At 39.3% G+C, this 27,153-nt stretch overlaps 1 protein-coding gene and 1 non-coding gene across 8 annotated transcripts in view; both read left to right on the forward strand.

The window, feature by feature from the left end:
• The window catches only part of ARHGEF28 (Rho guanine nucleotide exchange factor 28), a 305,032-nt gene that overhangs the window by 52,632 nt on the left and 225,247 nt on the right, over window positions 1–27,153 (forward strand). The gene's annotated exons all lie outside the window — the stretch shown is intronic.
• TRNAR-UCU (transfer RNA arginine (anticodon UCU)) lies at window positions 7,034–7,106 on the forward strand. The gene has a single exon. It is a non-coding gene; the product is annotated as a tRNA-Arg (tRNA).

Below are 27,153 nucleotides of genomic sequence, written 5' to 3' on the forward strand. Positions count from 1 at the left end.
ATGTGTGTATGGGAATTAGGGTTTCAAGTGGCCTTTGAATCATCATCAACTCAAGAAATACACCAAGAGTACTAGATCTAGAATAAGGATATGACCTCAATTCAGATGTATCCCAAATAGAACAGAATATCAAGGACTTGGAACAAATTTAGTCAGAATCTTAAATCAATTAAAATATATTCATTCGTTTCCCCTTAACATACTTCACTACCCAGGTGGCCCTCCCTCTCTCCCTTCCACCTCTTCCCTTGCTGTCACCTCCCTCCACCTTACACATACCCCACTCTGTTCTCTGGAGAAAGACAAAATGATAAAATAAATGGATTTCAGAATAATGAAAAAGTTGCCTTCTGGGTTACTCAGGGGTCTGGAGTATTCTCTCTTGATTGTGATTTGCAGGTTATAAAATGTATTATAGATAGTTAGACTTGGCCCAGCCATAATTAACGATTAAAAAAAAAAAGACTGGTCCAAGGCTAAATTTAGAGTACTCCCAAGTCTTTTTTTTTTTTTGTACCTTTCTCCTCCTTAGCTTTATTCATTCCACTCTGCTCTCCTACGTCAAACCAGACAGATCTACAAGTCTAATGAGGATACAAAACCTGGTAGTTTTTCTTTTTTTTTAATTGAAGTATAGTTGATTTATAATGTTGGGTTGGTTTCTGGTGTACAGCAAAGTGATTCAGTTATACATATGTATATAGTTTTTTCTTTTTCATAGTCTTTTCCACTATGGTTTATTACAGGATATTGAATATAGTTCCCTGAGCTATACAGTAGGACCTCGTTGTTTATCTATTTTATATATAGTAGTTTGTATCTTCTAATCCCAAACTCCTAATTTATCCCTTCCCCACCCCCTTTCCCCTTTCATAACCATAAGTTTGTTTTCTGTCTGTGAGTCGGTTTCTGTTTCGTAAATAAGTTCATTTGTGTCATATTTTAGATTCCACATATAGGTGATATCATGTGGTATTTGTCTTTCTGTTTCTGACTTACTTCACTTGGTATGATAATCTCTAGGTCCATTCATGTTGCTTCAAATGGTATTATTTCATTCTTTTTTATGGCTGAGTAGTGTTCCATTGTATATATATATGACATCTTCTTTATCCATTCATCTGTCAGTGAACATTTAGGTTGCTTCCATGTCCTGGCTATCGTAAATAGTGCTGCTATGAACATTGGGGTGCATGTATCTTTTCAAATTATAGTTTTCTCCAGATATATGCCCAGGAGTGGGATTCCTGGATCATATGGCAACTCTATTTTTATTTTTTTAAGGAACCTCCGTACGTTTTCCCTAGTGGCTGCACCAGTTTACATCCTCACCAACAGTGTAGGAGGGTTCCCTTTTCTCCACACCCTCTTCAGCGTTTGTTGTTTATAGACTTTTTAATGATGGCCATTCTGACCAGTGTGAGGTGATACCTCATTGCAGTTTTGATTTGCATGTCTCTAATCATTAGTGATGTTGAGCATCTTTTCATGTGCCTACTGGCCATCTGTATGTCATCTTTGGAGAAATGTCTATTTACGTCTTCTGCCCATTTTTTGATTGGGTTGTGTGTTTTTTTGTTATTGAGTTGTATGAGCTGTTGGGATATTTTGGAAATTAAGGCCTTGTCAGTCACATCATTTGCAAATATTTTCTCCCAGTCCATAGGTTGTCTTTTCATTTTATTTATGGTTTTCTTTGCTGTGCAAAAGCTTATAAGTTTGATTAGATCTCATTTGTTTATTTTTGGTTTTATGTCTGTTGCCTGGAGACTGACCTAAGAAAACACTGGTACGATTTATGTCAGAGAATGTTTTGCTTATATTGTCTTCTAGGAGTTTTACGGTGTCATGTCTTATATTTAAGTCTTTAAGCCATTTTGAATTTATTTTTGTGTAGGGTGTGAGGGAGTGTTCTAACTTCATTGATTTACATGCAGGTGTCCAGCTTTCCCAACACCACTAGCTGAAGAGACTCTCTTTTTCCTACTGTATAGTCTTGCCTCCTTTGTTGAAGATTAATTGACCATAGGTGTGTGGGTTTATTTCTGGGCTCTCTATTCTGTTCCACTGCTCCATATGTCTTTTTTTGTGCCAGTACCACACTGTTTTGATTACTGTAGCTTCGTAGTATTGTCTGAAGTCTGGGAGGGTTATGCCTGCAGCTTTCAAAACCTTGTAGTTGATCAACATCCTGGTACAGCTATTTTAACTCAGACCTACCAGATTATGACCAGACTAAGGAAGAGTCAATACACATTGCTTAACGAGAGAAGAGACTTACATAGACCAAAGGAGAGCAAAAAGTTTTTCTCTAATTATCAAATAATATATACTAATTAGAATAAAATGAAAAATACAGAAAGTGTTAAGAAAATAAGTCGCTCATAATCTCATCCTCTATAGATAATTTAAAACATTATTTCATCAATTTTAAGGTACAGTTTTCTCATTTTACATCTCTGAAATTGAGATGCTGTTACTTCACTGTGTATCCTGGCAGATGTTGTGATGGAGCTGTCATTACCTATGCATGTGTGACCTTGGTCACAATGGTTCATGTTGTTGTCATTTCAGATTACTTATGTGCCTTGCTGGAACTATATGAATTAATTGCTTTCAAAATGATTTCACTGTGATTTGGCATTAAAAAGGCAAAGTTACTGTGTATATAGAAAGACATGGAAAGAGCAACATGATAATGTAGTAAAGTCTCTATAAATAAATTTAGATGAGCTCTTTTAATAAGCATAAAATCTCACATTATGTCATACTTTGCAGTTTTTTCTCTTAGTGGAATATAAAATGCATATCATAACTGGTATCTCAGATGAAATACATTATATATTTAACATAATTGACTCATTATATATACATATATGTGTTGTAATCTGCTTTTTTCACTTGATGTTTTATGTCAATATTTTTATGAATTGACCTAAGCCAATGTGACCATTTGACCTCATGTAGGAAGAGGTCAGTGGGGAAGTATTGTAATGAAAACAAGTCTTAAATTTCATCAAATAAGTAACACATAAACAAAGCAGACACAAACTAGACTCTGACTTGTTTTTGTATCTTGCGGCAGACCCCCTCTGTGACCTTCTGTCTTCAGAGGTTTCATAAATATTCACTTCTAGTTTCTCCTAGTTTACTGCCATCTGGTTTATAAACCCTTAACATTTTATTCATATTTATTGTATTTCATATATACTTATCTAAAAATATATGCAAAAATCAAAACCATCTTTAATCCTGTTATTCATAATGATCACTGTTGACATTTTTGGTGTATTTTCTTCCAGAGTTTTATCTATATTTGTGTAGAATTTTATTGAAGGTTCTCTTGGCATTTATTTACATGATGTGTTTTCTCATTTGACTGATACATTGGATCTCTTAATTTTGATGCTTTCATGTACTTTTAGCAATTCTATCTAGCTGTCATGACTAGTTGTTTTGGAAAAACAAGATAACTCTGGTAAGTGTGATTAAGAGAGAACCCAAACAAAACTAGAAATTATGAAGATTCCATAACATATTGAGATGATATCTTAATTATAAAATAATACTAAGCATAATTGTATGCTTATGCACTGGCAAAATCTTTTAAGGAAGGTTTTTAAAAAATAATTAGTTAATTTATTTATTTTTGGCTGCATTGAGTCTTCGGTGCTGCACACTGGCTTTCTCTAGTTGCGGTGAGCGGGGGCTACTCTTTGTTGTGGTGTGAGGGCTTCTCATTGCGGTGGCATCTCCTGTTGTGGAGCACAGGCTCTAGGCATGTGGGCTTCAGTAGTTGTGGTGCGCAGGCTCAGTAGTTGTGGCGCACGGGCTTAGTTGCTCCACGGCATGTGGGATCTTCCTGGACCAGGGCTCGAACCCGTGTCCCCTGCGCTGGCAGGCGGATTCTTAACCACTGTGCCACCAGGAAAGTCCCAAGACAGGCTTTAAAAATATAAATTACAAGGTTTATCTCAAGAAGAATTAAATCACATAGTGGGGCAATAATCATGGAGAAAAAAATTGATAGTAATTATTCCCCATCTTCTACCTATCCTTCACAAAATGATACTTCATTCAAGTGGGTCCTGTGATATTTTTGTTCCTTTGATTATAACCTGTTTTGATTAATCTCTTATAACATTTTTTAGTTAAAATGTTTTTCTGTCTTTACTTTTGGGTCACTATAGAGAATCCTTCCTACAGATGATAGATTCTTTATACCTTTAGAAAAATCTATGGATGTGTCCATCGACAGATGAATGGATAAAGAAGATGTGGCACATATATACAATGGAATATTACTCAGCCATAAAAAGAAACGAAATTGAGTTATTTGTAGTGAGGTGGATGGACCTAGAGTCTGTCATACAGAGTGAAGTAAGTCAGAAAGAGAAAAACAAATACCGTATGCTAACACATATATATGGAATCTAAAAAAAAAAAAAAGGTTCTGAAGAACCTAGGGGCAGGACAGGAATAAAGACGCAGACATAGAGAATGGACTTGAGGACACGGGGAGTGGGAAGGGTAAGCTGGGAAGAAGTGAGAGAGTGGCATGGACATATATACACTACCAAATGTAAAATAGATAGCTAGTGGGACGCAGCCGCATAGCACAGAGAGATCAGCTCAGTGCTTTGTGACCACCTAGAGGGGTGGGATAGCGAGGGTGGGAGGGAGATGCAAGAGGGAGGAGATATGGGGATATAGGTATATGTATAGCTGATTCACTTTGTTATAAAGCAGAAACTAACACACCATTGTAAAGCAATTATACTCCAATAAAGATGTAAAAAAAAAAAAATCTATCGATGTAAGTCTTTGTTTCTCCCCCTCATACCTTTTGTTTGGATCCATGAAAACTTCCAACTTCTTTTTTAAAGTTTTATCCTTTTGTCTTTCACTATTGTTTTCCCCTTCTAGAATAGCTGATATTCTAGGGTTAGACTGTTCTAGCCATTTTTTTTTTTCTTTTTAGTCTGAATTCTGGTAGTATGTTTTCTTTTCTACGTAAGTTTTCTGTACTGTTATTTCCTGCTTGCCAGAACAGTTTTAGACCATTACTTTGTTTTTAGTTTCTGTGTAGTATTTTCAAATCTTGGCCTGTTTCTTCTTATGCCCACATAGTTTTACTGTGAGCACAAAGCAAGAACTTAATTTTTTTTCCCTCTATCTCCCAGGAATCTGTTTCAGAGGGAGGGAGGCAGTCTCTGATTCTGTGTGCTTTAAATTTTTTTGACTTTTTTGGGGCAAACTTTTTTCTCCTTTTTTGCGGGGGGGGCAAACATTTCTGTTTGCTTATCTTTAGGAAGGAGACAATCTTAGTATTGGGAATGCAGGAATATTCCCGAACTCAGCCACAGACTTATGCTAACTTTTAAAATGAGCCATGGAGGTCCACTGAGTTGCTATTGCAGGAAAAGAGAAACACTGTACTATAATAAGATTAGAGAAGAAGCAGGAGTTGGCAAGACTGGTAGCGAAGAGTTTATAATATTGATTTGCAAACCTTAGGGATATAAGCATTACAAATCCAATTTTCAGCCTCTGAGCAGCTTCCTGCATCTGTACTTTAAGGGGCACTAAAGGAAGCAGCTCTGGAAGGCCAGGCTGTTTGTTCCCAGTAGAAAAGGTAGCAGAGGCATGCCATCTGGTTTGAAGTCTAGGCTTAATTTTCAGATAGAATGGTAACATGGTTTTAGGAGGAGATGTTTTAAGCTAGCAAAGAGTTGTAGTGAAGAAGCTAATGAGAAATGTGAAAGCCTGGAAAAATGTAAATTAGAATTATTATAACTGATCTAAGATACTTGTATTCTAGCTTAACACTCTTTAATGGACACCACTTGGGAACTTAAATCCTATATTTGAAGTCATAAAGTTATTTTTTAATTTTAGGTTGTTTTTAGTCTTATTTTATTTTCTAGTCTGTATATAAAGAGAGGAAATGATGCCAAGTACAGCTTGAAAAGAGATTTTGCTTACTGAGTATCTGATTGAATTTTGAAAGAGAAAGCGATTGTAAGCCAAATTGTATGTTTTTGCTGAATTTTTTTTTAAATTGGAGTATAGTTGATTTACAATATTGTGTTAGTTTCAGGTGTGCAGCATAGTGATTCAGTGTTTTTTTTGTTTTTGTTTTTGTTTCTTTTACAGATTATATTCCATTGGAGGTTATTTTTGATTACTTTTTAAATTGAGTTTTCTCTAAGTTTTTGTGGATTAAGGAAGGTTATAAAACACGTGTTGTACTTATGTACTTCATCCAAGAACTTCCTTTTCTACATTAATTATATTTTTATTTTTATATAAAGTGTACTTAGCATTCATCTTTCCAAAAATATCAGTTCAGTGCTGTGAAAAAAACAGAAGAGCTTTTCCTTGAGAAATTGTTGTTTCCAAAGATTCTTTTTTCCTCAATAAAATAGCTTTATTTTAAATAATTATTTAAATCATACTTGCTCATTATAAAAAAAAAAAAATAAGAAATTACCAAGAAGAAATTACCAAGGAGAAAGATCACTTTAAATTCCACCTTTGGGAGAATTTTCATTAGTGTTTTGATGACAATCCTTTCAGGAATTTGTTTTTGCATATCTATACACACACCCACACCCACCCCACCCCCCCACGATCCATAAAAGGAATCAGAGAGAAAAGCTGTTTATGTTATCTTGCATAGATCCCCATTATTCTCTCCCCCCATCTTATATCTCTACTTCTGTCCCACAGGTAACTCTTGCTGAAACCTATTGCAGTCACTCTCGGCAGCATTAGCATCCTTGGGAAACTTGTTGGAAATAGAAATTCTCACACCTCACCCTAGACCTACTGAATCAGACACTCTGGGCATGGGGCCCAGATATCTGTGTTTTAACAAAACCTTCAGGTGATTCTGATGTGTGCTAATGTTTGAGAATCATTGACTTAGTGTATATATTTCTACATCTTTCTGTGCTCATACAACCCTACACATGCATATATATAGATACAAGCTTTAATAAAACCATTTAAAAAATCTGGATCAGGGAATTCCCTGGTGGTCCAGTGGTTAGGACTCTGCACTTCTAATGCAGGGACCATGGGTTCAATCCCCGGTCGGGGAACTAAGATCCTGCAAGCTGCATGGTGCAGCCAAAAAAAAAAAAATCTGGATCATATTATATAAACTTCTGTATCTTTTCCAACTCAGCATTACTTTGTGGAAATTCCTGCAAGTCGTCAGGTGTAGCTCTAATTCATTCTATTTAATAAATGGGTGTGGATCAAGACACTTCTCTGTGGATGGGTGTTCACTAGACATCCTTGTCCATATGTCCTTATTTATCAATACTTTCATCTTTATGGGATAGATTCCCAGGAGTGGAATTGCTGGATGCAGGATATACATACTTCAAATTTTAATGATTTCTTTGCAAATGAGGTATAAGAGTTCACATTTTATTCAGCAACTTTCAGATATATTTAATATCTAGTTCTTTAGCCCTAACAACTGTGATAATTATGAATTGGGAGTTATAAACTCACTTTTACTGTGCAAAGGTAGCATGTTAAATTTTGTGTTAAATTTTATAAAAGTTCAAAAAATTCCCTTGTTTTAATCTTTTTTTTTTTTTTTTGCCATGGTGCTTCATTTCTGCTGTTTCTCGGATTCTGGCTAATATGAGCATCTAATCCATGGAGACTCTACAACATCTGCAAAGGGTGTGTCTGTGGAACTTTGCGTGTGGGCTCTTGCTCTCTTCCACCCTTTAGATGTGTTAATCATAGCAGTTGACTGAGAAGAGTAATCATTTCTTTCTCCTGAGGCTGCAGATTGTATAACGGTCTGGACGATGGAGTTTTAGCTTCAGTAGCTTATTGCCAGCTGGATCTAAATGGCTTCCCTTTTCCCTTAGCATTTTGTGTTTGTTATTCTTTTATTCTGAGTCACAGTATCCTGCTGAGTTTGGTCCCAAGTATATTGGTTGCTGTTGGGCTTATTGTACGTAATTGAAGGGGTAATCTGATGTTTGCTGATCACTTCACGTAGTTGAGCTAAACCTCCTCCTTTCAACCACTTCTATTTCTGGGGCTTGGTACACTCTCCTAGGCCCCAGCCTTCTGGAGGGGGGACCCTAGGACAGGACCCAGCGAGCCAGTTTCCTATTGAGGCTGCAAGTGACTTGGTTGCTTTGTTCTGCACTCACCTGGCGGACGCCTCCTTCCCGCAGATTCCTTCTGGCTTCTGGTTCCTGTTGAAGGAAATCCTGTCCTCCAGATGCTGCCCCCTTCTCTGCTTGTGGCTCTGTGTCCCCTCATGGGCCGCCTGTGATCAGCCTGTCTTGACCATCAACTTGGAATCTTAGTATGTGAAGGCACCTTAGAGGCCTTCGCCTGGCCACCCGCACTTTGCAGATGAGGAAATTCAGGTTCCGAGAGGGAGAGTCACTTTTTTTTTTAAAATTAATTAATTATTTATTTATTTTTATTTATGGCTGTGTTGGGTCTTCGTTTCTGCGTGAGGGCTTTCTCTGGTTGCGGCAAGTGGGGGCCACTCTTCATTGCGGTGCGCGGGCCTCTCACTGTCGCGGCCTCTCTTGTTGTGGAGCACAGGCTCCAGACGCGCAGGCTCAGTAATTGTGGCTCATGGGCCTAGTTGCTCCGCGGCATGTGGGATCTTCCCAGACCAGGGCTTGAACCCGTGTCCCCTGCATTGGCAGGCAGATTCTCAACCACTGCGCCACCAGGGAAGCCCAGAGTCACTTATTTGACTAGTTAACTCAGCTGGTTTGACACTCAGGATTTGTAAATGATGTATTGGAAGCCATAACATTTTTTTGCTCAGAAAGTTTGTTAGTGGCAGATCCATGATAAGCCTGGGATTTTCCCACCTTCACTGGCTAATCAAAATGACCTTCTCCATTGCATTGCTTCTGCCACTTCATTTCCCCATTGGCCAGGTACCCATTTTGTCCTTTGCCACCCTGCAGTCTTCCTTTGAGATTTACAATGTGAAGAATGGTGCTACTTCTTGGACCTTCAATTAAAATATCTCCCTTTTCTTACACTTTTTTGTCCTGCTGGAGGATGCTGCTTGTAACTAAGCCTAGGCAACCCTGACCCTCTAAAGCTCATTTGCTCACAAAAGCTGGGCCTGGTAACTGATGGTCATTTGTGCCATCAAGCTCTCAAGCTCAACTTAATATAAATGTCACTAGTTCAGGCATCAGGGCGCAGGCGAGGGTATCTTTTAGCACATGTCAATACAGCTAATTCTGGCTTTGAGAATGGAATCAGGAGGGGCTTTTGCCTGAGATGAACTTCTGGATCACACGTTTACTTTGTGCAAATTTGTTTTTAGGAAATTATACTAACGTTACCTGTGTTTTGACTTAAACATGGCAGCATGAGCATCTCAACTAATTTCTACCTGTTGGGTGGCGTCCTCCATCATTGTCTGAGCTGGGCTGGCTGAAGTCAGCTCTCCTTGGTGGTTCTTACTTTCTACCAGCTTAGCTTGACCTTTTCCTGGCTGGTCTTTCTCTGCCTGGTCCTGCTTTTACCTTTTTGCCTTTTCTCTTGTTTTCCTTAAAGAGGGGGCAAACCAATTCCAAAGCAGCATGTTGTTCTAGCCACAGAGCAGGAGAACCGTGGTAGCTACCCTGCCTGGCCAGCAGCCACAAGATGTCAGTTCTTGTGAAATCTTGAGCTCCTTAGCTGCTACAAGAGATTGCTTGATGGTTCTGGCAGGTAGGGAGGGGAAAAACCACTTCTTAGACTCTAGCAAAACCTTTGACTTAGAGACGTTACATAAATCCTCCCTTAGCTTCGTCCCTGTCCAGATTCTTAAAGAAACACTACTCTTTCCTCTCAGCACAGTGGCACTTTATGATGCCCTCATCTGTTGTCACCATGAGATGACAGACTTCTGTGAAAAGGCCTGAAGGTAAAATGTACAACTGCAGGAAACTGCAGGAAGAATTAGCCCCAGCACTTAGCGTATTTGATGGAATGTCTTTGCTGGTGTGGGCTGGGGGCTGTGGGTACCTAAGTACCAAGTGGTCTTAAAGTCTGATTGTCTCACTTCCCATATTTCAGTGGCAGCCCTCACAATTTTGGGTAACGTGCAGTCTTGTATTTTCTAACATAGAACTCGCAGGAATTAACATTTTTATTCTATTTGATTTTTTTTAAAGATGTATTACCATCTTAAGCAAGAATTTTAGGCATGATGGGTGTGGGTCAGATTTTTCTTTGGGAGAACTCTCAGTAGAAGAAATAAGATGTGAAGCAATAAAAATGTTTTATTTTCACATTCTGGAAAGGCAGCTCTTCTAGAAGGTGTGATACATAGCGATTCTATGTTATCAACAATTCCTCCCCCTCACCCCTGAGGGCATGTGCTGTTTGGTTTGAATACTGTTGTCTCAAACTCCTGCCTCTTTTTCCTCTCCATAACTTGATGTAGTTTGGCTTTAACCTTGTTTGTTTGTTTTTCTGAAACTAGACTCACGAAGGGCACTAATTTGGCTCTTGCTTAATCTAAGGTTTTTTCTTAAGTCCCCATGTAGTGCAGTGCACTCTTCGAGTCACTAAGGATGAAGTGGAGAGGGAAACAGAAAAGGTCCTAGGACCTCACTCTGCCAGAGTCCACTTCAGAGTTGGAGAGACAGACAATGAGTAGGTAAACAAATAAAGACATAAGAATTTCAGCTAGTAGTGTGCGTTAGGACAGTACAGCAGTATGATATGGTAGAGAATGGTGTGTGCGTGAGAGATTTGATAGTTTAGGAACCAGAATCCCCTGAGAGCCTTCTAGTAGAAGGATCGGCAAGCACAAAGGCCCCGAAGTAGGAATGAACCTCATGTATCTGAGGGACGGCAAAAGGCCAATGTGGCCTGCGCGTCCTGAGTGAAGGAGAGGAGACAGGTCAGAGAGGTGGGTGAGGTCATTCACGGAGAGCTTTGTGGCCAAGGTGATGAAATGAGAAGTCGGTGTGGGAGTCTCGGTGGGGAAGTTGCCTGATCTGATTTATACTTTAAAAATGTATTCTCAGTGTCCTCAAACTCCGCTGGTCCTCTTTCAAGTTGTGCTCTTTCTTTGTCTATTGCACTTTCTTCTCATCTGCTTACGTGGGCGTTCCCCGGGCCCACTCCTTTCTCCTCTCTTTCTAGGCAGCTTCTCTCTCCTTGTTTCTTCAACCACAGCTCCTCCGCGAAGACTCCCACACGCGGGCCCTCCTCCTGACCTCTGCGCCTCCTGCGTCTTCTGTTTCCAGCTGGCCCGTTTGCTCTTTCCACTCAATTATCCAGCCTTGGCTTCAAATCCAGACTGTTATATTTAAAAAAACTTTTTCAAGTTCTCCTCTAAACCAACCCCCTTTCTACCTTCCTGATTTCTGTTACCATACCCCCATTCTCCCAGGCACCGTGGCTTGAAATCGGAGTTTTCCTTATTCCTCTGTTACTGTCTTCTGCACTTGATCAGTCATCAAGACGTGTTGATGGTCACGACTGTCTCTTTTCTCTCCTCTGCTGTGATTCTAATTCATCTTCGGATTGCTGCCTTTAGCCTCTTCAGAGATGCCTGTTTCTCAACTTTGAACACTTTACTCTCCCCCTCAGATATGGGTTATCACCTTGCATTTGTCTCTTGCTTTGTAGCCATATCCTCTCTCTGTTCTAATGAGACAAGTCCCCTCTCTATCTTGGTGGGATTTCTTCATTCTCTTATTTGCAGAACGTTGCCCAAGCTGCTCCAGTTCCATAACCAGGAAAAGCCTCAGGTAGGGATGGGATACAGTGTTGTATGTAGGCTACAACACTAGAAAGCTGTACATTAGGTATCTTTTTGGCAATATTCTAAAGCTTGGTTTCACTTTATGGGTTAAGCTACCATTTTGGAAGCTGTTCCTTTTCTTTTTTTTCTTTTCTCATCTTTTATTTTTTTGAATTTCTGAATTTTATTTAATTTATTTTTTATACAGCAGGTTCTTATTAGTTATCTGTTTTATACATATTATTGTATACATGTCAATCCCAATCTCCCAATTCATCCCACCATCTCCACCCACCACCCCGCCGCTTTCCCCCCTTGGTGTCTATACGTTTGTTCTCTACATCTTTGTCTCATTTCTGCCCTGCAAACAGGTTCATCTATACCATTTTTCTAGGTTCCACATATATGTGTTAATATACGATATTTGTTTTTCTCTTTCTGACTTATTTCACTCTGTATAACAGTCTCTAGATCCATCCATGTCTCTACAAATGACCCAGTTTCGTTCCTTTTTATGGCTGAGTAATATTCCATTGTATGTATGTACCACATCTTCTTTATCCATTTATCTGTCGATGGGCATTTAGTTGCTTCCATGACCTGGCTATTGTAAATAGTGCTGCAATGAACATTGGGGTGCATGTGTCTTTTTGAATTATGGTTTTCTCTGGGTATACGCCCAGTAGTGGGATTCCTGGGTCATATGGTAATTCTATTTTTAGTTTTTTTAAGGAACCTCCATACTGTTCTCCATAGTGGCTGTATCAATTTACATTCCCACCAACAGTGCAAGAGGGTTCCCTTTTCTCCACACCCTCTCCAGCATTTGTTGTTTGTAGATTTTCTGATGATGACCATTCTAACTGGTGTGAGGTGATACCTCATTGTAGTTTTGATTTGCATTTCTCTAATAATTAGTGATGTTGAGCAGCTTTTCATGTGCTTCTTGGCCATCTGTATGTCTTCTTTGGAGAAATGTCTATTTAGGTCTTCTGCCCATTTTTGGATTGGGTTGTTTGTTTTTTTAATATTGAGCTGCATGAGCTGTTTATATATTTTGGAGATTAATCCTTTGTCCGTTGATTTGTTTGCAAATATTTTCTCCCATTCTGAAGGTTGTCTTTTCATCTTGCTCGTAGTTTCCTTTGCTTTGCAAAAGCTTTTAAGTTTCATTAGGTCCCATTTGTTTATTTTTGTTTTTATTTCCATTACTCTAGGGGGTGGATCAAAAAAGATCTTGCTGTGATTTATGTCAAAGAGTGTTCTTCCTATGTTTTCCTCTGAGAGTTTTATAGTATCCAGTCTTACATTTAGGTCTGTAATCCATTTTGAGTTTATTTTTGTGTATGGTGTTAGGGAGTGTTCTAATTTCATTCTTTTACATGTAGCTGTCCAGTTTTCCCAGCACCACTTATTGAAGAGACTGTCTTTTCTCCATTGTATATCCTTGCTTCCTTTGTCATAGATTAGTTGACCGTAGGTGCGTGGGTTTATCTCTGGGCTTTCTATCTTGTTCCATTGATCTGTATTTCTGTTTTTGTGCCAGCACCATAGTGTCTTGATTACTGTAGCTTTGTAATACAGTCTGATGTCAGGGAGTCTGGTTCCTCCAGCTCTTTTTTTTTCCCTCAAGACTGCATTGGCTATTCGGGGTCTTTTGTGTCTCCATACAAATTTTAAGATTTTTTGTTCTAGTTCTGTAAAAAATGCCACTGATAATTTGATAGGGATTGCATTGAATCTGTAGATTGCTTTGGGTAATATAGTCATTTTCACAATATTGATTCTTCCAATCCAAGAACGTGGTATATCTCTTCATCTGTTTGTGTCATCTTTGATTTCTTTCATCAGTGTCTTATAGTTTTCTGAGTACAGGTCTTTTACCTCCTTAGGTAGCTTTATTCCGAGGTATTTTATTCTTTTTGTTGCAATGGTGAATGGGATTGTTTCCTTAATTTCTCTTTCTGATCTTCTGTTGTTAGTGTATAGGAATGCAAGAGATTTCTGTGCATTAACTTTGTATCCTGCAACTTTACCAAATTCATTGATTAGCTCTAGTAGTTTTCTGGTGACATCTTTAGGATTCTGTATGTATAGTATCATGTCATCTGCACACAGTGACAGTTGAACTTCTTTTCCAATTTATATTCCCTTTATTTCTTTTTCTTTGATTGCCGTGGCTAGGACTTCCAAAACTATGTTGAATAATAGTGGCAAGAGTGGACAACCTTGTCTTGTTCCTGATCTTAGAGGAAATGCTTTCAGCTTTTCACCATTGAGAATGATGTTTGCTGTGGTTTTGTCATAGATGGCCTTTATTATGTTGAGGTAGGTTCCCTGTATGCCCACTTTCTGGAGAATTTTTATCATAAATGGGTGTTGAATTTTGTTAAAAGCTTTTTCTGCATCTATTGAGATGATCATATGGTTTTTATTCTTCAATTTGTTAATATGGCATATCACATTGATTGATTTGCGTATATTAAAGAATCTTTGCATCCCTGAGATAAATCCCACTTGATCATGGTGTATGATCCTTTTAATGTGTTGTTGGATTCTGTTTGCTAGTATTTTGTTGAGGATTTTTGCATCTATATTCATCAGTGATATTGGTCTGTAATTTTCTTTTTTTTGTAGTATCTTTGTCTGGTTTTGGTATCAGGGTGATGGTGGCTTCATAGAATGAGTTTGGGAGTGCTCCTTCCTCTGCAATTTTTTGGAAGACTTTGAGAAGGATGGGTGTCAGCTCTTCTCTAAATGTTTGACAGAATTCACCTGTGAAGCCATCTGGTCCTAGACTTTTGTTTGTTGGAAGATTTTTAATCACAGTTTCAATTTCATTACTTGTGATTGGTCTGTTCATATTTTCTATTTCTTCCTGGTTCAGTCTTGGAAGGTTATACCATTCTAACAATTTGTCCATTTCTTCCAGGTTGTTCATTTTATTGGCATAGAGTTGCTTGTAGTAGTCTCTTAGGATACTTTGTATTTCTGCAGTGTCTGTTGTAACTTCTCCTTTTTCATTTCTAATTTTATTGATTTGAGTCCTCTCCCTCTTTTTCTTGATGAGTCTGGCTAAAGGTTTATCAATTTTGTTTATCTTCTCAAAGAACCAGCTTTTAGTTTTATTGATCTTTGCTATTGTTTTCTTTGTTTCTATTTCATTTATTTCTGCTCTGATCTTTATGATTTCTTTCCTTCTACTAACTTTGGGTTTTGTTTGTTCTTCTTTCTCTAGTTTCTTTAGGTGTAAGGTTAGATTGTTTATTTGAGGTGTTTCTTGTTTCTTGAGGTAAGCTTGTATAGCTATAAACTTCCCTCTTAGAACTGCTTTTGCTGCATCCCATAGGTTTTGGATTGTGTTTTCTGTGTAATTTGTCTCTAGGTATTTTTTTATTTCCTCTTGGATTTCTTCAGTGATCTCTTGGTTATTTAGTAACGTATTGTTTAGCCTCCATGTGTTTGTGTTTTTTACGTTTTTTTCCCTGTAGTTCATTTCTAATCTCATAGCGTTGTGGTCGGAAAAGATGCTTGATGTGATTTCAATTTTCTTAAATTTACCGAGGCTTGATTTGTGACCCAAGATGTGATCTACCCTGGAGAATGTTCCGTGTGCACTTGAGAAGAAAGTGTAGTCTGTTTTTGGATGGAATGTCCTATAAATATCAATTAAATCTATCCAGTCTGTTGTGTCATTTAAAGCTTGTGTTTCCTTATTAATTTTTTATCTGGGTGATCTGTCCATCAGTGTAAGTGAGGTGTTAAAGTCCTCCACTATTATTGTGTTACTGTTGATTTCCTCTTTTATAGCTGTTAGCAGTTGCCTTATGTATTGAGGTGCTCCTATGTTGGGTGCATATATATTTATAATTGTTATATCTTCTTGGATTGATCCCTTGATCATTATGTAGTGTCCTTCCTTGTCTCTTGTAACATTCTTTATTTTAAGGTCTATTTTATCTGATACGAGTATTGCTACTCTAGCTTTTTTTTGATTTCCATTTGCATGGAATATCTTTTTCTGTCCCCTTACTTTCAGTCTGTATGTGTCCCTAGGTGTGAAGTGGGTCTCTTGTAGACAGCATATATATGGGTCTTGTTTTTGTATCCATTCAGCCAACCTGCGTCTTTTGGTTGGAACATTTAATCCATTCACGTTTAAGGTAATTATCGATATGTATGTTCCTATTACCATTTTCTTAATTGTTATGGGTTTGTTTTTGTCGGTCCTTTTCTTCTCTTGTGTTTCCCACTTAGAGAAGTTCCTTTTGCATTTGTTGTAGAGCTGGTTTGGTGGTGCTGAATTCTCTTAGCTTTTGCTTGTCCGTAAAGATTTTGATTTCTCTGTCGAATCTGAATGAGATCCTTGCCGGGTAGAGTAATCTTGGTTGTAGGTTCTTCCCTTTCATCACTTTAAATATATCCTGCCACTCCCTTCTGGCCTGTAGAGTTTCTGCTGAGAAATCAGCTGTTAACCTTATGGGAGTTCCCTTGTATGTTATTTGTCGTTTTTCCTTTTTTTGCTTTCAATAATTTGTCTTTAATTTTTGTCAATTTGATTACTGTGTGTCCTGGTGTGTTTCTCCTTGGGTTTATCCTGCCTGGGACTCTCTGTGCTTTCTGGACTTGGGTGGCTATTTCCTTTCCCATGTTAGGGAAGTGTTTGACTATAGTCTCTTCAGATATTTTCTCAGGTCCTTTCTCTCTCTCGTCTCCTTCTGGGACCCCTATAATGCGAATGTTGTTGCATTTAATGTTGTCCCAGAGGTCTCTTAGGCTATCTTCAGTTCTTTTCATTCCTTTTTTCTTTATGCTGTTCCGTGGCAGTGAATTCCTCCTCTCTGTCTTTCAGGTCACTTATCCATTCTTCTGACTCAGTTTTTCTGCTATTGATTCCTTCTAGTGTGTTTTTCATTTCAGTTATTGTATTGTTCATCTCTGTTTGTTTGTTCTTTAATTCTTCTAGGTCTTTGTTAAACAGTTCTTGCATCTTCTCTATCTTTGCCTCCATTTTTGTTACGAGGTCCTGGATCATCTTCACTATCATTATTCTGAATTCTTTTTCTGGAAGGTTGCCTATCTCCACTTCATTTAGTTGTTTTTCTGGGGTTTTATCTTGTTCCTTCATCTGGTACAAAGTCCTCTGCCTTTTCATTTTGTCTATCTTTCTGTGAATGTGGTTTTCCTTCCACAGGCTGCAGAATTGTAGTTCTTCTTGCTTCTGCTGTCTGCCCTCTGGAACCTGTTTCTTATCTCCTGGGTATGTTGGCAACAATCAGGGTGTATTGCTACCCCATGATGCCTTGGGTATAGCCTGTGGCATGAATCGCTGGGTTTTCCAAAGGTGAGGTTGATTCAGAGAGAATTACAGCTCCCTGCTTAAAAAGATGAATTAGAAAAATTAAATTGCCATTAAATAATACTAGATTCACACTTAAGTAGGACAAATCATTTGGGGCAAAGCAGACCCTTGGCTCCAATGAAATAGCTTAAAATCCAAACATTTCTAATAAACCTGTTACGTGCTAAACACTATACAGTATACTCTTTAATGAGTTCTTATTTAATTTTCCAAAACCCTGTGGGATAGGAATTATCTCCATTTACAGATAAGAAAATTGAGGTTCAGGGAAACAGGGTGGTGTTCCTTCATTAGCATGTATTTATCTGGGCCAATGTCTGGGTTTCTTACTGAACTGAGTGAGGTATGGCCACCCAGCTGAATTCTTTTGGAACTTGGATTTGAACCCCAGATTTTCTGACTCTCAGTCCAGGGCATTCTCAGTTATACCAAACTATCCCATGAACACAGACTGTTACCCTTTGTTTATATCGAAATACTGAGTGCAGCCTCTAGTGCACTGTGGACTTTCAGTAAATGTTTACTGATTGAATTTCTAGAGAATCACTGAGGTGGGGGAGACAAGCTTGCTCTCTGATCCTTTATAGGAGCATTCTAGACAATGGCTGTGGTCACTGGGTGGGTGGGTCCAGTTGACAAAATGGTTGATAATTAAAGATGGTGCTTGGTCATATCTGTGAGATTGTACAGACTCCTTGTACCATGAGCTCCAGCCATACTCTCCTCTCAGTTCCTCATGAATGTCATACGTCTTCCTACCCCAGGACATTTGTACATACTATTCCCTCTTCCCGGCACACTCTTGCTCCCTCCCCCTTTGTATAATTCTTACTGTGCAGGTTTCAGCTCAGATGTCACACCCTCAAAGTCCTCTAGACACTCCACATTTTACACTTTGAGGGGGTTTTGTTTATTGTTTTGTTTAATGTATCTTCTCTTTAGCTTGTAAACACACTAGGACAGCAGAGATTTTAAATTTTCTGTCCAATGACTTTCCAATACCAGTTCAGTGCCGTGTTCAGTAAATATTTGTTGAATGAATACCTGGCTCTAATTTAGTTCCCTTCAATAAACAATGTTCTGTGTTCATCCTGGAGCATGCTTTAGTTTTGTTTGCTTATAAAAATAAGCAAATGTATTGTTATGTACATTTTCCCAGTAGGTATGTGACCGTCCCTATTTTGGGATGGGGAAAGTCTTGTTAGTTTTCTGTTCTCCAGGTGCGCAAACAGTCAGAAAGAAGGTCAAGCAAGAGGGGGAGCTATCATCACGACGGTCAGGAAATTGGGAGGTTTGGGGGGAACATGTTCCAGAGTTTGAATCGTAGCTAAATTTGGAATGTACTATATGGACTGTATCAAAATTATGTTGTAAATTAAGGAAGTCTTTGTGAGGTAGGCAATTCCCAGTTGAGAACTAGAATTTAACAGTGAGGAAGTTCTGATAAAGTAGGGAGTGGAAAGCTTGCCTTCGCTAACAGAAGATACCTGAAGAGTTCCCTAACTCGGGAAGGACGATCTATGAACCGTGTCATGCGAACTCCACCCCCACCCCAACCTTCTTTGGCATCTTTATTAGTATCACCCAATACTCAGAGTTATTATGCTCCATGTCTTTGGGGGAAAAAAAAATCATGGCACTACTCCCTTACTTGTTGAGAGCGCCTTGTAGTGCCCTACAAAATGTTTTTACATGTGTGCTATTTCATTAGCACCACACGTGACTATTTAGCAGAGGAGGTGAACTCAGAGATGTTAAGTGACTTGCCCTGAGCGCATTCCTGCATGCACTGATTCCCATGACAAATTTTATGGGCCAAGTACTATATGAGGTACAAGCAGGGACAGATCAAGGTTTTGTGGGGTCTGAAACTTCTGCAATTTTCCTCATTCAGAGAAGGAATATAAAACTAAAAATATAAAATTAGATTGAAAGTGAGTATGATGAGAAATTACAAAATTTGTAAAAGCTGACAGATCCCATAAATTTAAAAAATATTCCCAGTATTCCTCTTAGCCAGATCCTGAAAATGCCCTCAAGCCACTCCAGTGTCACCCAGCAGGAAGGGACGTGTGTCTGGGGGAGCACGAATGAAGAGAGGGCACACTTCACTGATGGTGGTTGAAGTATCCCCCCTACCCTGACCTCCAGCATAAAATGTGGAATACTTATACTAAATTATTTTTTCCTATAAAATTTCACCCAACACACTTTGGGTAAACACCTGATCGCAAGCAAATTTCCCAGTAGTCCATATTGTTGTTCTCCTCTGTCATGGTGACCACCCCAGGCTTGTACAGATCAAACTCTATCCCATTCTAAAAATTACCTTACTGTTATAGACTAGACAAAACCAGCTGTGTGAACGTGATGCTTTGGGCCCTCCCAGGGCCTTGGAAGAGGCCTCATGAACCAAGAGCCCTAAGCTTAAGCTTCATCAGCTTTATGGTAAGTCTACCTCTGGGCACACAGTGTACAAACATGGAGAAGACAGGCTGCCCTGCCCTCAATTCACTAGTGGAGAGGTCAGAGTAAACTCACAGAAAGCGCTTAGTGTTCCTGTGATGAATGGTTGGATAAAGACAAGCTGAGGATGCTCCTGAAACCCCCGGAGGGCCTCAAGGAACGCTTCTCAGAGGAGAAGCATCCTGGGTTGAGAAGGATAAGTGTCAGGGGACAGGCAGGAAAAGAGTGGCCCAAAGAGAGGGTGCTGACTGAGAGGGTGCATGCACTGGTAAGAGCCATCTGATTGGAGGAGAGGGTTGAGGTGAGCCTGGGAAGGAAGGTTCTGGGGATCACACCTCAAATGGGGGCAAAGCAGGCATTGAAATCCCTGTCTTCTGACTATACCCTGCTTTACCGCATTATATGATGATCCATGTGTTTTCCATGTTCTCATACTTAATTTTGCACTCTTTTCTTCTAAATATAGAGGAGAACATCATTCAGTCTTTTCTGATAGATAGTGGAACTATTGAGGGCAGAATCAGCAGCCCGAGCCAGGGAGGGGACAGGAGGACATTTTTGGAATAACAGTGATAGTTACACTCCTGGAACAAGTAGCACCTGTGTGGGAACCCTTTGAGCGTGCATGACTATCAAGGTTCCATGTTTCCCCAGGGACTTGTCTGGCTTAAACCTTCCTCCTTTTGTGAAGATCAGTAATAGGGAAAGGGGATCCACTAGAGAGGGAAATTTAGGGGGAAATCTCATGAAGCACTTTAGAAACAGTTGCTGGTATAGATCACGTTAAAGACTTTATCTTCTATGAATTTCCAAAGACTTTTGTGCCAACTTGGAATTTGAAGTGACCAGGCTGTGGAGCAGCGTGTAGGCGAGGGCTGGTCTCCCTGGTAGGTCTGGGATGTGGCAAGTGGTGAGCATGGGAGGGAATTTGAAAATCTAGGTCACTAAAACCAAATGCATTTAAGCATCTGACATAATCATTTATTGTTTAGAGCATGGCTATAGTTATTAAAAGTGACTTTCTAGAAAGAAGAAACATAGCTTCTTGTATTCCCTTGAGAACAGATACCAAAAAATCCACAGAAAAAAAATGAAATGGTTACTGAAGTATTCATTTTCAGCAGAGATTTTCAGCACATTATCTAATAAAGTTGCATCATTAAAGCATTGATCGATTTAAATGTACTTGGCCACCCATAAATTTGTAGGTCAAATAGAAATCCCACATCTTGCCATTTAAACTCATAATAAAATGTTGTGTAAATGGGGTAGTGCATATTTTGGTAAGAAACTGAAAACATTTTGCATGGATTGGAATGTAAAGGATTAGTGGTACAAACATGACTTGAATGACTATGTGTGTGAAGTCCAAGACTGGCTTTCATAATCAGTTGTCTGCTTTTATTTAGAATTGTGACTTTATGATTCTTTATACCTTCACTGTATTCTTCTTTAATAAAGGTGTTTTGGAAAAGTTACACATAAATAAAATAATGTTTTAGCAGGTGAGTGCCCTATTGAATAAAACTCAATGGTAAATACTCTTGATAATCGCACTAGATTGTATGTTTGAATTCAGATTTTTATAAACTCGATTTGTTTGAACTGTGAGCACCCTATACATCTTTGTGTGTTCTGGAATTTTAAAAAGGTATTTATACATGAGTGGTAGAGGATTAAACATGAAAATAGATGATATTTGTCAAAACCACTGACTGAATTCAATAGTAAGCTTCCCCCTGTAGGCAAAACAGGGAAGAATATCAGCTAAATTGTGGTGGGTATCAGTTAATATGTGACAGCTTGTTGGTGGAATTTCTGTGGGTAGCTGCCATTGTGCGTTCAGTGGAAACTGAGGTCACTGGGAGGGACAGTGAGCCATTAAATTGCATGGGGCCCTTGATAAAGAATACAGAATTTGTGAAGCATTTTTTTTGATGGTGGAAAATAAAAGTATCTTCAGCTTCCACAGATGAGTAGATAAACTTATGGTACATTAATATACCCACCACCCTCCTCCCTCCACCATTGCTAACCCCTGGCAACCACTAATCTGTTTTCCACCTCTATAGTTTTGTCATCTTGAGAATGTTATGCAAATGAAGTCATACAGCATGTGATCTTTTGAGGTTGGCTCACTCAGCATAATGTCCTTAAGGTGCATCCAGCTTGTTGTATGAGTCATTTATTCTTTTTCGTTAATGAGTAGCATTCCATGGTATGGGCGTACCACAGTTTAACCATTCACCTATTGTAGGACATTTTGATTGCTTCATATTGGTTATTATAAATAAAGCTGCTATGAACAATTGTGTGGATGTAATTTTCATTTCTCTGGGATGAATGTCCAGGAATGCAATTGCTGGGTTGTTTGGTTAGTGTATGTTTAGTTTTTAAAGGAACTGCTAAGCTATTTTCTGGAGTGGCTGTACCTTACTACATTCACGCCTACAGTGTATGAGAGATCCAACTTCTTTGCATCCTTATCCACATTTAGCATTGCCACTATTTTTTATTTTAGCTGTTCCAATAGGTGTCTAGTGATAGCTTTTTATAGTCCCTGGTACAGACTTTTCCCCTTTATTCTGGTAAAATATACATAACTCATTTTAACACTGTATCCACTTGTAAGTGTACAGTTCAGTGGCATTAAGTACATTTATATTGTACAACCATTACCGCCATCCATCTCCAGAACTTTTTTATCTTCCCAAACTGAAACTCTCTGCCCATGAAACAATAACTCTCTATTCCTCCATTCTCCAGCCCCTGGCAACCACCATTCTGCTTTCTGTCTCTGTGAATTTGACTACTATAGGTACCTCACAAGTGGAATCATGCCATGTTTGTCCTTTTGTTTCTGACTTACTTAGCATAATGTTTTCAAAGCCTGTCCATATTGCATGTGTCAGAATTGTGTTCTTTTTTAAGGCTGAGGAATATTCCATTGTATATGTACACTACACTTTGTTTATCCATTCATTTGCTGGACATTTGGGTGGTTTCCACCTTTTGCTATTGTGAATAATGCTGCTATAAACTTTGGTGTACTAGTTTCTAAGTCTCTGATTTCAGTTCTTTTGTGTATATATCTAGAAGTTGAATTGCTGGATCACATGGTAATTCTACGTTAAATTTTTTGAGGAACCACCAAACTGTACCTCCACATTGGCTGTACCTCATACATTCCGATCAGTAGTGAACTGCACGAGGAGTCTAATTTCTCCACGTTCTTTGCCAACACTTTTCTGTTTTTGATACTAGCCATCCTCATGGATGTAAAGTGGTCTGGTATAGATTTTGATAAAGAGATTTGAAATGTTTATGCAGCTATCCCTGTAGTAGGGATTACTGATTAGGGTCCTTCAGACCTTTCAAACTGCGACCAGTTTTCATTCTACCTCAGGGTGAGATTAAAGTTAATTTATACATCACTCTGAAATTATAGGTATTTTTCACGATCTTAATATATTTGTATCCTGAGTTGAGATAATAAGAGTTTATGTGGTGAGTTCAGATAGCAAAGAATAATCTATCTAAATACTTTTGGGTAGGAAAAGTTGAGAGTTCAAATAGAATAGATTTATCTAAAAAGTTAACGTGAATCCAATTAAAAAGCCAGAATTGAGAGTGGGAGTTTAGAGAGGAGATGGTCTCTATTTTAAAGTCATTTGTCATATGACATAGCAGGGAAAGCTCAACCACTTTATGCGACTACATGTTTTATGGTTAAATTAGCACCTTTAGGTCAAATTGCCTGAATGGTGTCTAAGAGAATAATTAATTTCTATAACACCTGCAAATCCAAATCCAGAGTTTTTTTGGGGGGTTTGGGGTTTTCTGATCCTTACTGCACTGATTCTTTGACTCCTAGAAGGCAAGCCCTTAGGAGGTATGAAAGAATAGAGACTCTGGTTCCTCTTGGGGGTTTCCTGTGGGAACAGGACTCCCTGAGGGATGGCACTTAGGATGGTTCTCAAGCCCCAGGGAGGATGGGGAGGGCAGGTGACTCAGAATGGTGATTAATTAAATAAATGTCTATTGTGCTCACCTGCTTACCTTCAAGGCACTGGTGGAGGTCAGGTTATGGACCTTGCCTCTTTTCCTTTCACACTTCAATAATTGGAAAGTCTTAAAATTGTACTCATTCTTTGCCAAAAGTCTGCGTGTGTGTGTGTGTGTGTGTGTATTGTGAATATTACCTGTATATGTAAACTGCACATTGACTTTCCATGGTCATCTTGGCTTAAAAGAGAATTTAAAAAAAATAAGTGACTTAACATGGGTGTCTGTGTGGGCAGGAGTATGGGGAGGTGCTATGGTCTGAATGTTCATGTCCCTTAAAATTCATATGTTGAAATCCTAATACCCAGTGTGGTGGCGTTAGCGGGTGGGGCCTTTGGGATGTCGAGCCCTCATAGATGGGATTAGTGTCCTTATAAAAAAGACCTCACTGAGCTCTTTTGCCACTTCTGCCATGTGAGATTACAGTGAGAGGATGGACATCATTGGGGAAGTGGGCCCTCACCAGACACCGATTCTGCTGGTGACTTGATCTTGGACTCTCTAGCCTCCAGAACTATGAGAAATAAATGTCTGTTGTTTATAAGTCACCCAGTTTATGGTATTTTGTCATAGCAGCCTGACTAAGACAGGAAGGAATGGGAGAAGGCAATTAGGACATTTCCTGCCTTGACTAAGGTAGATTTCTGGGAGATCTTTGCTTCTCCCCAGTAGACTGATGAGTGTTACTGTGTTGGTCACAGGGTGTTAAAGGCCCTGATTGGGGAGGGGTCCACTCATTGACCCAGGATAGGTCAGTGAACCTTCTGGAAATACCTAAAAACAAAACAAAACAAGAAAACAGAAAAGAAACAAAAAAATCCCACGATTTACCTGTTAGAAGGGAACTGCTTCGGTTTCTTTCTCTTTGGAGGTTGCCTTATGGGAAAACCCAGATAGCCTTTCCAAATGCAAAGCCAGCCAGCCTGGAGTTAGTAAGCCAGGCTGTGAACCAACTGAGGATTATTACTATTTTTTTTAAAGGCTTTTAAAATGAAAAAATGCAGATGAAAATAAGTTAGAAACTACAGGAGGAAACTTGAAACATAATCATGGTATAACAAACTTCACATGCTAAGAGCCAGCGACCACACAGGGTTACTAGAGCTGTAGAGCTTCTGGCAGTCGGGAAAACAAATTCTAGGTCATTTTTAAGCAATGCTTTATGGCAGGGTGAAGATGGCTCTGAGTTCTGAGAGGAGAGAGGATTCTGTTGAAGGACATTCTACACGTTGACCGTAACTTCTTCCAGAGTTGGCTCTGGCTAATCAGCTTTCCTTCATTCTAACGGTGCAAGTGATTTTTACTTTTTCATTTTTGCCTCAACCCTCTGTTTTCCTTTAAGTAGGGTGTAGCCTTTTATCTTGGCCACGTGATCACCTTCATTTGCCAGATTTTTTTAGGCCTGATTTAAGCAGGAGGCATTTTGATTTCCTTTTTCCTTTGAGTTTTTCTTTGTTCTTTTCTGACTTGCTCAATAAGTGTGCCATTAGAGTTTGATCCTCCAAAGTGAAGACTGCTCTGTGTCCCCAGGAAGGCCCCATTTCACCTCATCCCAAAGCTGTTAAATCGCTCAGGTTGGGATTTGTGACTGGCCAGAAGGTTCAGGGACTACTGCGGAAGAACTTCCCAGATGAGTCCGCAACCTCCAGCAGAGTGTCAGGACATCTGGTTCACTGGGATATCATCTCGTACATCATGGCGTCCTGGGGTTCCTGCACTGCCATTGGCTAATATTTGATAGAGGCAGGGGGAGAAGACAGGAGGTTCATGTACACAGAACACAATTTGGGTAGGGTAGGTGGAGCACTTCTATGAGTATGTTGAAGGATTTAATGTTTTGGGGACTGAAGTACTTAAACATTTCAGAACTGAGATGCTTCTACTTGTGGCCTGTGACCTCTTTTCTTAGGTGGCATTTAAACCTATGAGTTACTTTGTCTTCATAAAACAGTTAAAACAAGCAGAAGATGTCTTATCTATTGAAAGCCATTGACATGTGAGGACAGAAGCAACCAAGGCAGCCTCCTTATTAAAAAAAAAAGCAGCTTATTAAAAAAACTTTAAAGATACACCCTTCCCTGCCCCCTCCTGCATTGAGTTCACCCCTCCCCACTCTGTTCTAGCTCAGTTAACAACCTGCTTTACTAAGCCAATGCTCCCACCTTCTCTGTTGACCAGTACCAACTTCACACTTCCTACCCAATACCTCTGTCCTTCCAGATCTGGGTTAACTATGTGACCTTTGAGGTGAGCGTTAAGCAGCGTATGGCACTTGCAGAGTAAGCACTCAGTCAGTGTTAATTGCCTGGACTCATCATAAACACTGCGATCAGCATAATCCTTCCCAGTTTTTCTATAGATGAATACCACCTAGTGGCCACTGTCCCAGCTAGGTTAGCCCCTCTCTCCAAATCTTGAGTGTGCATGCCTCTGGAAGAAGAGTTGGCTGTTTGACTTTAGGGGATGGGAAAGGAAGGGGGGGGCAGAGAAGCCCACCGGAGGAGACCTAGTCTTAAAGTGCCTGCTGTGCGCCAGGGAAAATATAGTCTCTGGCCATGGTTTCCAGGGATTGTGATTTCTGGGACTGTTTCAGAAGTTTTTTTATTTTTAATTTTTTTATTTTTTACATCTTTATTGGAGTATAATTGCCTTACAATGGTGTGTTAGTTTCTGCTTTATAACAAAGTGAATCGGCTATACATATACATATATCCCCATATCTCCTCCCTCTTGCATCTCCCTCCCACCCTCCCTATCCCACCCCTCTAGGTGGTCACAAAGCACCGAGCTGATCTTCCTGTGCTATGTGGCTGCTTCCCACTAGCTATCTATTTTACATTTGGTAGTGTGCATATGTCCATGTCACTCTCTCAATTCGTCCCAGCTTACCCTTCTCCCTCCCTGTGTCCTCAAGTCCATTCTCTACGCCTGCGTCTTTACTCCTGTCCTGTCCTTAGGTTCTTCACAACCATTTTTTTTTTTTTCCAGATTCCATATATATGTGTTAGCATACAATATTTGTTTTTCTCTTTCTGAATTACTTCACTCTGTATGACAGTCTCTAGGTCCATCCACCTCACTACAAATAACTCAATTTCATTTCTTTTTATGGCTGAGTAATATTCCATTGTATATATGTGCCACATCTTCTTTATCCATTCATCTGTCAATGGACATTTAGGTTGCTTCCATGTCCTGGCTATTGTAAATACTGCTGCAATGAACGTTGTGGTACATGACTCTTTTTGAATTATGGTTTTCTCAGGGTATATGACCAGTAGTGAGATTGCTGGGTCATATGGTAGTTCTAGTTTTAGTTTTTTAAGGACTTTCATACTGTTCTCCATAGTGGTTGTATCAATTTACATTCCCACCAAAAGTGCAAGAGGGTTCCCTTTTCTCCACACCCTCTCCAGCATTTATTGTTTGTAGATGTTTTGATGCTGGCCATTCTGACTGGTGTGAGGTGATACCTCATCGTATTTTATTTTTTTGTTTT

Source organism: Eubalaena glacialis, chromosome 4 (assembly GCF_028564815.1).
Source record: "Eubalaena glacialis isolate mEubGla1 chromosome 4, mEubGla1.1.hap2.+ XY, whole genome shotgun sequence".
In the NCBI taxonomy this organism is placed as follows: Eukaryota; Metazoa; Chordata; class Mammalia; order Artiodactyla; family Balaenidae; genus Eubalaena; species Eubalaena glacialis.